The sequence below is a fragment of the Saccopteryx bilineata genome, chromosome 4 (assembly GCF_036850765.1).
Source record: "Saccopteryx bilineata isolate mSacBil1 chromosome 4, mSacBil1_pri_phased_curated, whole genome shotgun sequence".
NCBI classification, from domain to species: domain Eukaryota; kingdom Metazoa; phylum Chordata; class Mammalia; order Chiroptera; family Emballonuridae; genus Saccopteryx; species Saccopteryx bilineata.
Window position 1 is genome coordinate 256947997 of NC_089493.1, and position 15875 is coordinate 256963871.

General features: G+C 40.1%; 1 long non-coding RNA gene across 1 annotated transcript in view; it reads left to right on the forward strand.

Moving 5' to 3' along the window:
- LOC136334239 (uncharacterized) overlaps window positions 1-14603 on the forward strand; it is a 42012-nt gene extending 27409 nt beyond the window's left edge. Inside the window, exons 2-4 of the long non-coding RNA XR_010731129.1 lie at window positions 11987-12058; window positions 12759-12853; window positions 13967-14603. This is a non-coding gene — a long non-coding RNA (uncharacterized lncRNA). The remainder of the gene's footprint in view (window positions 1-11986; window positions 12059-12758; window positions 12854-13966) is intronic.
- Window positions 14604-15875: the final 1272 nt, after the last annotated feature.

Consider the following 15875-nt stretch of genomic DNA (forward strand, 5'->3'; position numbering starts at 1 on the left):
TCATATGTTTTTTTTCTCTGGTGCATTCTTAAATGTACCTGTCTTTCAAGACTTCAAGTGGACAGATGATACTCTGTATTCTTTATATTTCTTTTACAAGGCCCAAGCTGTGACTACACACACACACACACACACACTTTTCTTTTTTATATATAATAACTCCTTGACTAATTCTGCCCAAACAAAACATTGTGGCTAGTGAGTAAGAGAGCTCTCTTATAGCCATAGACGATTTAGTGATTTGCACTTGCCCTTAGGAATGAGCCAACTGGCCAAGAATGGGGGCAGGCATCATGAAAGAACCCTGTATTCAGAGCTAGAATCCTGAGTTCTTGTCCTAGATGTCACTAATCAACTGCGGTGCCTAGGGCAAGCCACTTAAGTGTTCTGCGGTGCCCTAGTTTTTTCTTGTTATAAATTGGGACAATAAGGTTTGCTCTACTTACCTCATTAAGTTTCTTGTGAGGGTCATAGGAGTCAATGTGCATGAATGTACTTTTAAAACATAAAACCATCCGTAAATGCAATGCATTTTCATTTTGTAACTTGACAAGTGAAACTATCAATTAACCTGTAGTCGGATGATACTCCATACTGACTGTTCTGGAGCTTACAAGTTGGTATAATAAATTTACTAAATTATACACTAAAATTGTATTTTCAGTATGAATTGATAGAGGAGTCAATACAGTTCTATACATAACAGCCTAAGAAACTTATATATTAGAAACTGATAGCTATAGGGAGATATTCAGATAAAGTCATAATAGTAAATATGCAATCTAGATCAGTTAGTTTAACATTTGATAAAATAAAGTGAAGTTGAACATTTTGCTACAGTAGAAGTTCCTTGAAAAGTTAACCTGAGGCGCTAGCTGGGTAGCTCAGTCTGTTAGAGCAACGTCCCGAAGTGACAAGTTTGTAGGTTTAATTCCCAGTCAGGGCACACACAAGACTCCATCAGTGAATCCAGAACTAAGTGGAACAACAAATGAATGCTTCCTTTCTCCTTCCCTTCTCCCTCTCTGTCCCTTCCTCTCTCTGTCTCTCTAGAAAAATCAATCAATCAATAAAAATTAAGCCCTGACTGTATAGCTCCGTTGGTTGCAGCGTCCTCCTGAGGTGTGTAGGTTGCTGGTTTGGTCAGGGCACATACATGAACAGCTTGCTATTCGTTTCTCTCGGTCTGTCTCTCCCTGCCTCTCTTTTAAAAAGAAAAAGAAAAAAGAAAATGTAACCTTAGCAGGTATGGGAGTGAAGAAAATATTACATAATTAAAACCAAATACTTTCCAATGGAACCTCAGAGATTATTCTAATCCAGCTCCCTTAATTTTGCAGCTGAAAGCATGGAAAATCAGCTTGCATGTGTGTTGTCCAAGACCACACATCTGAGACAGTGGCAAGATTACTCAGCACTGTTCTTCAAACCATTCCTCAAGTCCAAAGTGAGAGGCTGATTCAACATGGTGGTTGGATTAAGAATCTGGGATTCCAGATGTGGGCAAATGAATAACTCTGGTGATAATGACAAAGCTCAAAGACCAAATGAAGCTCATGGACTGCCATGAGTAAAGGCCCATTCATTTGTTGAGTAATCCATTCTAATAAAAGCATGGAAGTGGTCCAGTCAAATTCTAAAGAAAAAAACGGGCTGTTTGAAAGGACAGAGACCTTGAGATGGTGATAGTAGACATAGGAGCAGATTCTAGAAGAGTGACTTTCAACTGGTGTGCCGCAAGAGTTTTTAAAACATGCAATACCTGACGATTTAGTTAGGGGCACTGACCTCTTTTTCCATAGACTGTTAAATAAAACAATGACAACAGCCAATCCAACAATAATCGTCCAGTGTGAATGACTAAAAATTATAACTATTTTTTTGTCAGATCAGCAAAAAATACACTTTTATGGTTTGCCGCATAATTTTTAGTAATTAATTTATATATGCCTCTCATGAAATGAAAAATGTTGAAAGTCACTGCTCTAGAAGATAAGACTGGCTAACCAAAATGTGCTTGGGAATAAGCAATAAGGTGATAATGATTCTGCCACTGCTGCTGCCTCTACTACTGCTACTGCTGCTGCTACTGCCAATGTTACTTATAGCTGAGCTTTATTGAGGGTCAGTTATGTGCTAGGCAGGATGCTAGCTGTTTTACATCATTTTATTTTTATTTTATTTTATTTTTTGTGACAGAGACAGAAAGAGAGTCAGAGAGAGAGACAGATAGGTACAGACAGCCAGGAATGGAAAGAGATGAGAAGCATCAATTCTTTGTTACAGTTCCTTTTAGTTGTTCATTGACTGCTTTCTCATATATACCTTGACCAGGGGACTACAGCAGAATGAGTGACCCCTTGCTCAAGCCAGAGACCTTGGGCTTCAAGCCAGCAAACTTCGGGCTTAAGCCAGCAATCATGGAGTCATATCTATGATCCTGCGCTCAAGCCAGTGACTCTGCGCTCAAGCTGGTGAGCCTGTGCTCAAGCCAGTGACCTCAGGGATTAGAATCTGGGTCCTCTGCATCCCAGTCTGACACTCTATCCACTGTGCCACCACCTGGTCAGGCTATATCATTCTCTTTTTAAAATCTTTCTCAAGCCCTGGTTGGGAGGCTCAGTGGTAGAGTGTCTGCACGGTGTGTGGAAGTATCAGGTTCAATTCCTGGTCAGAGCACACAGGAAGTGACCACCTGCTTCTCCATCCCTCCCCTACTCTGTTTCTCTCTCTTTCTCTCCTGCAGCCATGGCTCAAGTGGTTCAAGCAAAGTTGGCCCTGGGCGCTGAGGATGACTCCATGGCCTTGGTCTCAGTCACTAAAATAGCTCAGTTGCTGAGCACTGGAGCTGTGGCGAAGCCAGGCAGAGTATCGCCTGGTAGGGCTTGCTGGTTGGATCTGGTAGGGGTGCATGTGGGAGCCTGTCTCTGCCTCCACACCTCTCACTTAATAAAAAAAATCTTTCTTTCACACACACACATATACACACACAATTGAGACTGGAATTATTATTCCATTTGGGTAAAGAGGAAATAAAGGCATAGTAGAATTGGAGCTTGGTGTGCATAAGTCCAAAGTCCACATGCTCAAACACTGTGGTCTATGATCTCCAAAGAAGGGCGGGATAGTAAGAGGACATGTACTGGATTTAGCAACACCAGTCCTTGATTCATAGACTAGTTGGTAGGGGTGCAGGGTATGACTTACACACACACACTCAATATATTTGAATACAATAAGCTACCCAGAACCTACATCTAAACTCTGTTTTAGAATTATAACTTCACATTAGCATCTTGCACTGCTTCAGTGTCATTCACATGCATATGATATTCATTTTTAGTGTAGCTATGATAAAGTAGATTTAGAGAATCAATGGATATTATTTTATAATTTTATAATTAATTCTAGTCATTTGATATTTATAAGAAATAATAATCAAAATAATAAGGTCATTTTTATACTACTTAAATATTTATATAATTAAAAAATCAGAAATCTTTCAAATGCCAATACATCTGTTTTGAAGAAGCATATATCTGGTCATCATATTACCAATATTCATTCATTAATTTCTTCAACAAATATTTATTGAGCATCCATTGTGTGCCAAGCTCTTAGAAGCATCCAGGTATATCTGTTGTATGTACCAAAGTCCCTGTTGTCATGGAATTAATATTCTAGTAAGATTGAAAAATAAGTAAGTAAACAGGTAAATAAATATGGCAATCCCAGATAATAAGAAAGGCCACGAAGAACATAGAAGAGGACAATATGAGGGAACATGATGGGAAGAGAAAGAATTTCAACACTCTGACTGCTCCACTCCTTCATTAAAAATCAACAAAAAATCTCCTTTTCTAAATGTAGAATATTCCTCTGAATTTTGTTTAAAATAAGCACCCATAATAGGCTTACTTTAAAGAGAATAATAACTAAGCATTGCCCTTTGAAATAGAGCCAGCCCCCGGAAAATCCCGTCTTGGTTCTGTGTGACCAAGAGACACCCAGGAGTAGGGCTCACTGGGCATATTTCACTCCACTTGGCCACTGGCTACAGCCTCTTTCATAGTAACTCAATGCTGAGATTCTAGTCAGCTATTAAAGATGGATTCAATAACTCACAGCTATGGTCTGGTTAGTTCACAAATAAAGGTTACAAGACATATATTTCCTTTCTTTTATCATAGCCATTGATAAAATTGGGTTAAGTTGATAATATAAACTGGCATTCTGAAGTTATCAAGAAACTCTTGGTATTGGCCGAATTATTTTCAGGAGGTTTCCATTTCATTTTCATAAGCAAAGAGACTCCAATTAGGAAATAATGCCTGTTCCACTTCATCACATTCATTAGTCCTCACTTATCCATGAGGGGTACGTTCCAAGACCCTCTGTGCATGCCTGAAATTGCAGCTAGTACCAAACCCTATCTATACTATATTTTTTCCTATACATACATCCCTATGGTAAAGTTTAATTTATAAAGTAGGGACAGTTAGAGATGAACAACTCTAATGATAAAATTGAACAATAAAACAATATAGCATAATAAAAGTTATGTGAATATGGTTTCTCTCTTTCTTTCCAAATATCATATTGTATTGTATTCACCCTTTTTCTTGTGATGATGTGAGATGACACAGTGCCTATATGATAAGAGGAAGTGAGGAGGCTTATGCAGGCCTTGTGACCCAGCTTGAACACAAGCAATACAGTACAACCACAGTTGATCTGATAACTAAGATGGCTACTAAGTGCCCAAGATGCAGGGAGTGTATACAGTGTGGATAGCTGGAAGAAGGGATGATTCACTTCATGGGTGGGACAGCAACAATGAAAGATTTCATCATGCTTCTCAGAACAGCTTCCAATATAAAACATATGAATTGCCTGTTTCTGGAACTTTCCATTTCCTATTTTTGGATCGCGGGTAACTAAAACTGTGGAAAGCCAACCTGCAGGTAAGAGAGGACTACTGTAAATGCAAACCATCCCTGAAGTTCAGGAGCATGATGCTACGGAGACATGGATGTCTTGTTTTTACAAACTGATCGCCCCTATTGTATCTGTAAGGTTAATATGGAAATGAAGAATGCAAACTTTATGATTTTACTTGAGATAAGCTGTCATAAAACTAGCTCAAGAAATTGTTTTGTGAGCAAAAAGAAAAAGAAAATCTTGACAAATCCACAGGTTGGGGAAATGAGATTGGAATGGGCAGAGAGAGTGGGAGGTAGGAAATAGGGGAAAAATGTGAAGAGGGATAAAAAAGTCAGCAAAATGAAGGGTCTGCTAGGAAGTGAAGCTGATTATTCTTGCCTTGATCATGTGCACACACATCTCTTACAACAAGGGAAGTCTCCCTCTTAGATTTACATAGAAATCTGATAGGGACCAGTCTTCAATGGAAGCCTTTCCTATTCCCCAAAACAAAACCAGCAAGGATAGTCCATTCTGAAAGATTTCACTTATTTGGGCCCAAATTACCACGGCTCACTTAGGAGAGCCGTCCCTAGTGTGTTCCTCAGAACCAGCATGAGGAATGTGTTAGGTTTTTTTTTCAGTCTGTCCAAACTCTCAATGGGATACAGGCACCATCAAATGCAGATTGACATCTATTTGCAGCACAACTAGCAAAGGCAGTTTCATTCTGAATTATTTAACATGGCAACATTTTGCACATATAAATCATGTCCAGCTTTATTAGATTAGGCCAATTGAAGAAATATATACACCTGCCTGTCATGTAAAGCCCTTCATCTTGGGGAGTGGACTCCCCAGGGGGACATCTCAGGAGGTAAATTGAATACTGAGTGGTTTATCTTGTGATGGGGCTTGACTTGGAAATTGAAATTCCTGCATGGACATCGAATTTCACATCAAAAATGTGATCCTACTTCATCTCTCTTGGTTACCAGGGTACTAATCACTCAAGAAACATAGATTTACATGACTATGGCCGTCCTGTGGCCTTTATGTTGGAGCCAGGTCCTGTCAATGTGATAATATTCGTAAAGCCCTTTGAGGTCTTCAGATGAAAGGCATTCTACAAACACAAACTATCGCTTGCATAAATCAGCCAAGTAGCTGGATATTATTTCTTTCCATCTCTGGGTTTGCCAGAATGAGACAGGAGACAGCAAACGGTCCACAGCGAGACAAAAGGATAGAGATTAATAGGCAACTGCGTTTTAATCAGATAAGATCTGATGATGCACAGTTGATCGGCCTGATTTCTATTATGAGGGGGAAGAGTACACCCAGGGTTGTTCTCATTGTACTCAAAATCTCAGAGGAAAATCTCTTTCATAAAACAGGCTGCATCTCAAATGCTTTCCCTAATATAAGTCCGGGGGGGGGGAGCACTTAGTGCCACATATGGGACAGCACTAAGAAAATGAGATTGCATTTCTCCTCCCTCCTGGTCCCCCCTTTTTTATGAAAACCCAAAACCTTGTTAAAGGGAGAAACTATGCATCTGAAAAGAAAAACACGATGAGGAGACCCAGGGCCATTATTCTGGAGAGCCGAGAGGTGGAGAATGAAAAAGCCATTGGTCTCAGTTTTACTGCCACAATGGCCTTTTATGAGAGGGATTAGATACGCCAAGAACTGGTGCAGCAGTCACTGGTGCCCCAACACAGTCTGGAAAAAGGACGATAAAAATCAGTTTGTCGTAAGGTTAAATCACCAAAGACTTCCTAGATTGGCTTTTCAGATTGTTTTTCCTTTGGAAAGAAGATGAAAAAGGAAAGAAATATGGGCCAAAGCTGATTTTCTCCCCCCTTTCTCTTTTTCTTCCCCCTCGGTGCAAGATGTAGCGTTGAGAAAACATGTTGAGCGAGTGGAGCATTAAAAAGATCAGTCTTTGGCTGTTGAATGAAAGGCTGTTGTACGTGTGACTCACATACTAAATGGAAACCTGCCTTCAAAGCCTATTTTACTGCCTAATTATATATACACAAAATGTAGCTGTCTGTTTCAATCAAATCATAGGAAAAGGAATAAAATTCCTCTAAAGATGCAATTTTCATGGTTTGTCATAACCTTAGAAACACTGCTAATGCAGAGGGAGGAAGAGCAGCTGCGCGGTCCAGATAAGGTTCCAGTAATTGTTTTTCTTTTAATTATTACTTTATAAAGACATTATACCTCCTACTCTGAAGAAGGAAAATTAGTGTCCTCTGTCTCCTCTTTTTTTTCCCCCCCTCCCTTCCCATTTTCACACCAAGCTTGTTGATATGCGTTTCCGTGGTGGCTAGAAGCCAGCATAGTTATGGAAATAATATTTAAGTAACCACCAGAACTACAGCTTTCAGAGGGTTCCAGGGAGGAAGCCTTTTCCAAATTTATGTTTTGAACTGAGTAGAGGTTTCCAAAGCACAAAACAGAGCGCCAGGGATCAAGAAAAAGTGCTTAGACCGACACCATTTCTACTCAGCTTTCAGGGAAACCGTTTCTGTGCATAACAGCTAATATATTTATTTTTAAAAAACTATTAATCGCAGAAACCTTTTCATTGTCATTCTCACTGAAGAATGATGTAATAAAATACACAAAAGTCTTTCCCCTTAACATTTTAGATGTACAGATCTTTTTTTGTACGATAACCGAAACTGTAAAGTTTAATAAACCATTACTAATTTACATATTTTCATAGATTCAAATCATTAAAATGAATGATATTTTAATGGCTTAATATATATCTAATTGCGGGTTAAAATTTTGTAACACTGGAGTTGGCATTGAACATACTACGGGGGGAGTCCAAGTGCTTAATTCAGGGAGTATTGCCAGCTACTAACACTTCAGAGGGAAACAGAGCTTATCGCTGAATGAGCACATTGATTATCTTATAATATGCGTGTTTTTTTAAAAAAGTGTAATTTTAACTACACCTACCACTCTTCTCTTTAATCTCCTCCCACCACCAATTCTGTCTCCAGCCTCATTAAGTGTGGAACCTGCTGTGTGAATCTACGGAGTAAACAATTTGGTTATGAATTCTATGATGATTAAGCAGGTATGATCATAAAGTTATTCTCAATGACTCTGACAAATCCTGGGTCATGAGAGATATATAGAAACTGAGAAACAAGCAAGAACTAAATAAGGCTAATGCTCTAGAAAGCACCGCCTACATCTCAAATGCCAAAATGGGATTTGTGACCTGTTAAAAACAAATAGGCACAATTGTTCATAGTAGCACTATTCACAATAGCCAAAAAGTGGTAACAACCCTAATGTCCATCAGCAGATGACTGGCTAACCTAATTGCTACACACACACACACACACACACACACTATTCAGCTCTAATATGAAAAATGTAACGATACATGTCACAATGTGGATGAACCTCAAAAACATATTAAGCAAAGAAACCAGACACCAAAGGTTGTGTACTATCTGACTTCATTCATATGAAATATTCAGGATAGGTAAACCCACAGACACAGACAGCTAATTGGTGGCTGGTGGTTGTCAGGGTCGGGGGAGAGAAGGGGGTGTAAATGTTCAACGGGTAAAGGGTTTTATTCTGGAGTGCTGAAAATGTTGTGGAACTAGACAGTGGTAAGCAACACTGTGAATATACTAAATGCCACTGAATCATTCACTTCCAAATTGTTAATTTTATGTTTTGTCCATAAACATGAAAAAATATCCATGAAAAGATAACTGTGATCACATCTTCACTCAGCTTATTCATTTATGACTTCGAGGAGCATCTATTTACCACCGACTATGCGTCCGACAGTGAGGGAGCGCCGGAGATGTAATGTTGAGTCAGCTAGGCACGCTTCATGGAGCCTGCATTCTAGCTGGGGGGGGGGGGAACAAACGAGGCCAACAGAGTCAGGGATGAACACACAGGGTTATCTGACAGAGATGACTAAATCAGTGGTGTGGGCTACATCAGCTGAAGGGGCCCAGGAAGGCCTTTCCACGGAGATGATATTTAAGTTCAGACTTGAAAAATAAAAAGTCATACATGGGTGGAAAACTCCTGTAAAAGAAAATAACGTGCGGAGTATGAGTTTGTCGCGTTATAGGAACAGGAAGCAGTCCACTGTGGTAATCAACATGAGTTGGGGTAAACGTAAAAGGTGAAGTCAGGGAGATTAGCACGAACCAGGTCATGTAGGACCTCGTAGGCCATGTCCAGAAATTTGGATTTTATTCTAATTGGGATAGGAAGACACTGAAAAGTTTTAGCAGAAAAGTGATGTGCATTTTTCTTTTAAAATGTTTATTTCATTGAGTTTTAGAGAGAGCGGATGGGAGAGAGAGAGAGAGGTAGAGACAGAGACAAGAAGATCAATCTGTTCCTTCTGGTGCCTGACTGGGGATCAAACAGGCAACCTCTGTGCTTAGGGACGATGCTCTAACCAACCAAGCTATCTGCCAGAGTGTGATGTGCATCATTCAAAAGATCACTGTCACTGTCAAATGGAGAATCAATCAGGGGGTGGGGAAGCACAGTGTAGAAACAAACAGATGCTTTAGCAGGCTACTGTAGTCATCCAGACCCGAGAGGATGATGGTCTGGACTAGGGTGTTGGCAGAGAAGATGGAGAGCCAAGATCTATTCTGGATGTAGAGCTACCAGATCCTGTGATTGGATCAGGTGGGTAGACGGCTGATCAGAGGGAAACATCAAGGATGACCTCTAAGATTTAGGCCTGGGGATCTGGGTAGACAGTGATACTTCCAGAGATGAGGCTGTGTTAATTATATATCACTGCTGTAACAAATTACCACAAATTTAGTAGCTTAAAACAACACAAATGTATTATTATCTTATAGTTCTGTAGGTCAGAAATCCAACAGGAATCTCACTGGGCTGAATAAAACCCAAGTGTGAGCGGGGCTGTGTCCAGTTGCAGAGGCTCTCGGGGAGAATCTGTCTCCTTGCCATTTCTAGCTTCTAAAGACCATCCATGATTTTTGGCTCATCTCATAACATTTCATTTGCAACTCATCTCTCTGAACTTCCTCCCGTCATCACATCTTCCACTGTCCATAGTTGGGAAAGTTCCTCTGCTTCCAAGGGTTAGACTGGGTGCCCTTGGATAATCATACTGCTATATCTTTAGGTTTCTTTTTTCATTGTCGCATAACCTCTCTTCTGCCTTTTAAGGAACCTTAGGATTATATTGGGTACACCAGATAATCCAGGATAATTTTTCCCATCTCAAAGTCCTAATCTTAATCACATCTGTAAAGTCCTTTTGTTACAGAAATTTGTAAGTGGACATCTTTGGGAGGGTCATAACGCTTTCTACTACAGGGATCACTGGGAGAGGACTAGATTTGAAGTGATAAAGATTTAACTTGAAGATGACTGAGACACATTTGATGTGGATGTTGGATCTCCAGGTGCAGATACGTGTAAAGTTGAGGAAAGAGGTCTGGGCTCACTCACAGGTATAAATGTAGAAGTTGTGCTATTCACAACAATGGCACTAGGTAAAAGCATAATGAGATCGAGAAGGAAGTTGAGGATCACAACCTGAAGCACTCCAGAATTTAGAATTTGGGTCAAGTAGGGAGAGCCCGACAAAAAGGCAATAAGAGGCAATCAGTGAATTAGGAGGCAAAACAGAAAGGAATGTGGTATCTGAGAATTTAGCAACAAAAGAAAAACATTTTAAGAAAGCCTTTCTTCTTGTAGTGTAGAGAGAGAATGAGAGTAGGTCTGAGAAATGACCTTTGGATTTGACAAGAAAACCACTGTTGAACTTACTAAAAGATGTTTTGTGGTGTCAGGTTGAGTATGAGGTAAGAAAATGGAGATTATAAGATTAGATAATGTTCTGAGGATGTTTGTATATGAAGAGGAAGAGAAACTGGAGACCATTTTTGGAGGTATTTGTAAAATCAGAGGAGAGTTTTGTTGGTTTGTTTTTTAAATAAGATAAGATATATTAGGTGGGCAGTTCTCCAAAATGTGGTCTTCAGACCAGCAGCCTCTGCAGCAACTGGGAACTTGCTAGAAGTGCAACGTATTGGCTCCTACTCCAGACCTGTTGATTAAGACAGCATCGGTATGAGACACAGCAATCTGTGTTTTAATGAGCCCTTTGGGTGATTTTTGACACAAAATCGGGTTTGAGAAGCAATACTGCAGTGGTAATGGCTATGGTCTAATGAAGAAGGAAGACATTACAGAAGAGAGGGAATGCCTGGAGCCTGCAAGACGATGAGAGAGATGATAGGAGTCCCAATCAAGGGTGGAATATGCATTGAATTAGGGATGTTTCCCCCTGGAAACAAAACAGTCTCTTTTTAGAGGTAAAATAAAGAAGGTGGATCCAGGTGTCGGTAAGGCTGTAGGTAAATCAACAAGAAGATGAAAACAAGTTGTGGTTAATTACTTTCTTTTTAAAAAATGAAATTGGTTAAATGGGTAGGTATAAAATGGAATGCTGTGAACACTGGATATCTTAATTTCAGCAAGACATATGACAGATTGCTATTGATGTGCTCAGAAAGGGTAGGGATATGAAAAGTGGAGAACAGGAAAGTTGAGTGGGTGTGTAGCTGGTTAAACCCAGAAGGAGACTTGTAGGATAGATTAGAGGCAGTTCTCCGCATTAGCATCTCCCTGTCCAGCATTTACCATCTACTTTGCTGAAGACAGAGGAAGTGTAATTATTAAATGCCAGATTGCTTCAAAACTGAGAAAGTGAGACAATCTTGTTGATGGCATCATGTAAATTCCGAAACATCTTAGCAAATCAGAACAAACCAGAAACTGAAGATTAAGATTAACTGAATAAAGACAGAATTTATATATGTTATTTAAAATTTTATTTTTGGTGACAATTTTGAGATAAGACTAAGATTTGGATTAATAGTAGTTTGATGGAGAAAATCCTAGGAACCTTAGTTACCTACAAGTTCCATATGAGCCAAGAAGTTTAATCTTGCATTAATAAAAGTGAAGTAACCAAATCAAGAGATACTTCGGTCTTTCCTAGTGGTCACAGAAGATACCCAGGGGATTGTGTACAGTACCGGAGGACTAGAGGACTTCCCGCATCTAAATACGGGTGAGTGCACTGAAAAGTCTGGAAGTCATAGTAGAAAAGGGAGTTTGAAGTGACTGGATCGCATTTCATCATGCAGCAAGTAATCCTTGAGCCAGACAAAGCTGCATGTGCTGAGTACAGAGTAGAAATCTAGACAAAGCCCTTATTCTGTCTCATGCTATTTATAATCTAGTGGATAGATGAAAACAGAGCATAAACAAGAAAATAAATGAACGAAGCCGATAACTTTAGATAGTGGTCATTCCCTAAGCAAATTCAGATCATGTTGTTCAACTTGAACACGATGTGTCAGTAAGATAAACACCAACCAATGCCTCCACTGAGCATTCCATTGCTCCATAATGAGATTTGAATTGACCTCATCCCACACTCTTTCCATTTCTATGCCCTACTGACCTATCTAACAAAGAGGAAGAAACAGGTTTAGTTTTCACAATAATGCTATATTCCGTATATTGCTCTCTCCATTTCATAGAGAAATAAGGGAGTCTGTTTTGCAGACGGCTGCAGTGATTCCTCCTATTCCCATACTAGTGCGTCTTTGCAACGTGACTTTGCCTTTCCTCCCATCCAGAAGTAGAGTTCACTTCTCCATTATTTGAGTCTGGTTTTGGCTGTGACATTTGCTTTGACCAATGGAACATTACAAGTGTGTGCAGAGGTTTGTAAAGTGCTTGCACATGGGTTTGTTTTCTTTCAGCTGTGGCTGCAACCTGAGATCATTGTGTGAACAAGCCCGAGCTAGCCAGCTGGAATGGTAACAGGGAGGAGGACAAAGGTGCCCTGGACACACATGTGAGTGATACTACCTTAAACCAGGCCACCTCATTTGAGCCATTGTATGACTTCATCTGCCTGGGTGACTCAGGAGAGGCCAGAAATACTACCCAGTAGAGCCTCATCCAGATTTCTCACCCATACAATAATAAGCAAAGAATAAAAGTTACTGTTTCAAATTCTGCTAATTTCAGGCTGCTCTGTTCCACCGTGATAAATCAATAATTGCTAGAGGGAGGTTCAGAGAGTTGCTCAGAACCTCACAGGAAGTAAGGTGTCTGAGCTGGGATTCCAACCCAGGTATGCTAACTGCACTGCCTCTTCGCTTGCCAGCACGTACACTACTTCCCCCAGAGTGTCCCAAAAGAGCCGTCGACAAGGTTAAATGATACGTGAGTGAAGAATGCGATGCATGACTGCACACTGAGCGATGACCCAGGCTTAGGGAAGCAGTTCTCAGAAGAACTGGGTGTGTGGCAATGCGGTTTGCTTCTTAGGTTGAGCAATGCTTATAAAGTCCTTCACCAAAACACAGGTTTGCCTTAGATTTGGAAAAACCTCTGACCCACTTTTCTCTGCCTCTAGAAAACAAAATATCTCTGCTAGATGACTTTTTCCATCCTTGATAAGTCTCCAGACAACCACATAAGACATGCTCTGGGAAATGGCCCTGTTCCTTCTGCTCTCGGGGCTGTTGGGCAAGATTGTTCTGGGTGGCCAGAATGGTAGCACAGAAGGGCTGGAAGAGTGGTGAGCTCTGTAATAAGGATAATCATCTGGAAAATCACAAGTAACTTTGCATTTATTTATTTATTTTAATTTTATTTATTCATTTTTAGAGAGGAGAGAGACAGAGAGGGAGAGAGAGGAGAGAGAGACAGAGAGAGAGAGAAGGGGGGAGGAGCTGGAAGCATCAACTCCCATATGTGCCTTGACCAGGCAAGTCCAGGGTTTCGAACCGGTGACCTCAGCATTTCCAGGTCGACGCTTTATCCACTGCGCCACCACAGGTCAGGCTGCATTTATTTATTTTTTAAAAGGGATCAGAAAAGGGAATTTGAAGGGATTAGAGAAGGCAGAAGAGGCAGAGACCAACTCCGTCTATCCCTAACATTTCCACTGGTCCTACAGGTTGCTGAAGAATGGTCCTGGATGGTCATCAGCACTCATGTCTGAGGAAGCCTAGATCCCTTCTGAGAAGCCAAGGATACCATATGTACGGTGCAAACATATCGAGCGTTTAGTGTGTGTAAAGCACAGCAGATGTTCAGAAAAATGGCAATCTGTGTTTGTGTGTGCTAGGTGTGCAGTGACCTCTGGCTTGGACACTGAAAGCTGAGTCCCTGGGCAAGTCTATCTGTCACTCAGTAAGTTTCTGGAGGGAAGCCCCAAGCAAAAGATTTAAGTGAACCCAGCTACAGTAAACAAGTTTTTATATCAGCACAAATAAAACATAAATCTATTATTCTGGACAATTTAAAGCTATTAAAAAACTAGAAGTAGGCTTATGGCTAGACTTTCTCTGATTTGGAGTATCTGGAACATTACAACGTGAAAAAAAATGGGGAAAGCATGGGCTCCGGGTCAGAGAAAACTGGGATCGTATCCTAGTTACAATGCTGAGTGATCTTGCAGTCCGGGACTTTGAAGGCCACACAACTGTGTGAGAACTAAACTGTGTAAGTGCTAACTGATTTTGAGTACGAAATAATGTAATGTATGTAAAGGGCTTAGTACATTGCCTGATTCCTCATTTGTCCTAAATATGTTGTCAGTTCCTGAGTATGTTCTCCTTTTTAAAATACATTAATCCAATATTTTTGTTATTGTTATTATTTTTTTGAATAGCAGAAATGCAACATTCTTAGGGATATAAAGGGGAGGAATACTTCTAAAAATAAACCTTTATGTTACAACATGGGTGAACCTTGAAAAATATTTTGCTAAGTAAAATAAGACACAAGAGGACAAATAATGCGTGATTCCACTTATGTGAGATACTTAGAATAGGCAAGTTCCTAGAGAAAATAAGCAGACCAGAAGCTACTAGGGTTTGCAGGGAGAAAGGGGTGAGGGGTTATTATTAAACAGGTACACTGTTTCTGTATGGGATGATGAAAAAGTTCTGGACAGGGATAGTAGTGATGGTTGCACAACACTGAATATTCTTAATGCCACGAAACAGTACACTTAAAAATGATTAAAGTGGTAAGTTTATTCTATGTATATTTGACCACAATAAAAACAAACAAACAAAATGTGCTAAATATTATGTGTCACTGAGGATGGTGTCAAGTCACTTGGGAGCTTAGCTTTGAATGTTAATTACTTCCCTTTAATATCCATTCTCCTTGTCCCCATCTCCATATCAGGTTAAATGAGAATTGATGGATTAGGGAAGCAGTTGGCTCCAACTCCACACTTAGAGGTCAAGTTCTCAAAAAGGCTGAGCTTATCCATTCTCTCACCGACTCCACTGGGGTCTATCATACTCTAAACTGGAATACACATCTAGAAGAACGTGACTAGGAGATGCCCCACTAGGCACAAAAGCTACATATAGGGGATGTGTTAGCATTGGTGACTACATCAGGATTCTTGCAGTTATGACAAGAAATCTCACTTAATAGTTGACAATATCACAATAACAAATTTTGTATAGTGACAGACTTATGGTGGTGATCACATCATAAGCTGTATGTGTCGAATTACTATGTTGTATACTTGAAACTGATGCGTTATTCTATGTCAACTGTACTTTAATAAAAGAAAAAGCACATACATACATAAATAAATGTTCCTCACAAATTCCATTCAATCAGGCTTAAACATCAACAATAACAACGGCAACAAAAATGGAACTTATGGGCTTATGCAACTGCATTAGTCCTGGCCTTGTCAGAGGCTTACTCCACTGCTCCCATGATATCACTAAGAACTTGGGGGTTTTCTGCCCCTATTTTGTCCACCTCCTTGTTGTCTTCATCTTCAGGCTCCATATGATGGGACTAAATACCTCCAGGCTCCCAGCTCCCAGTGC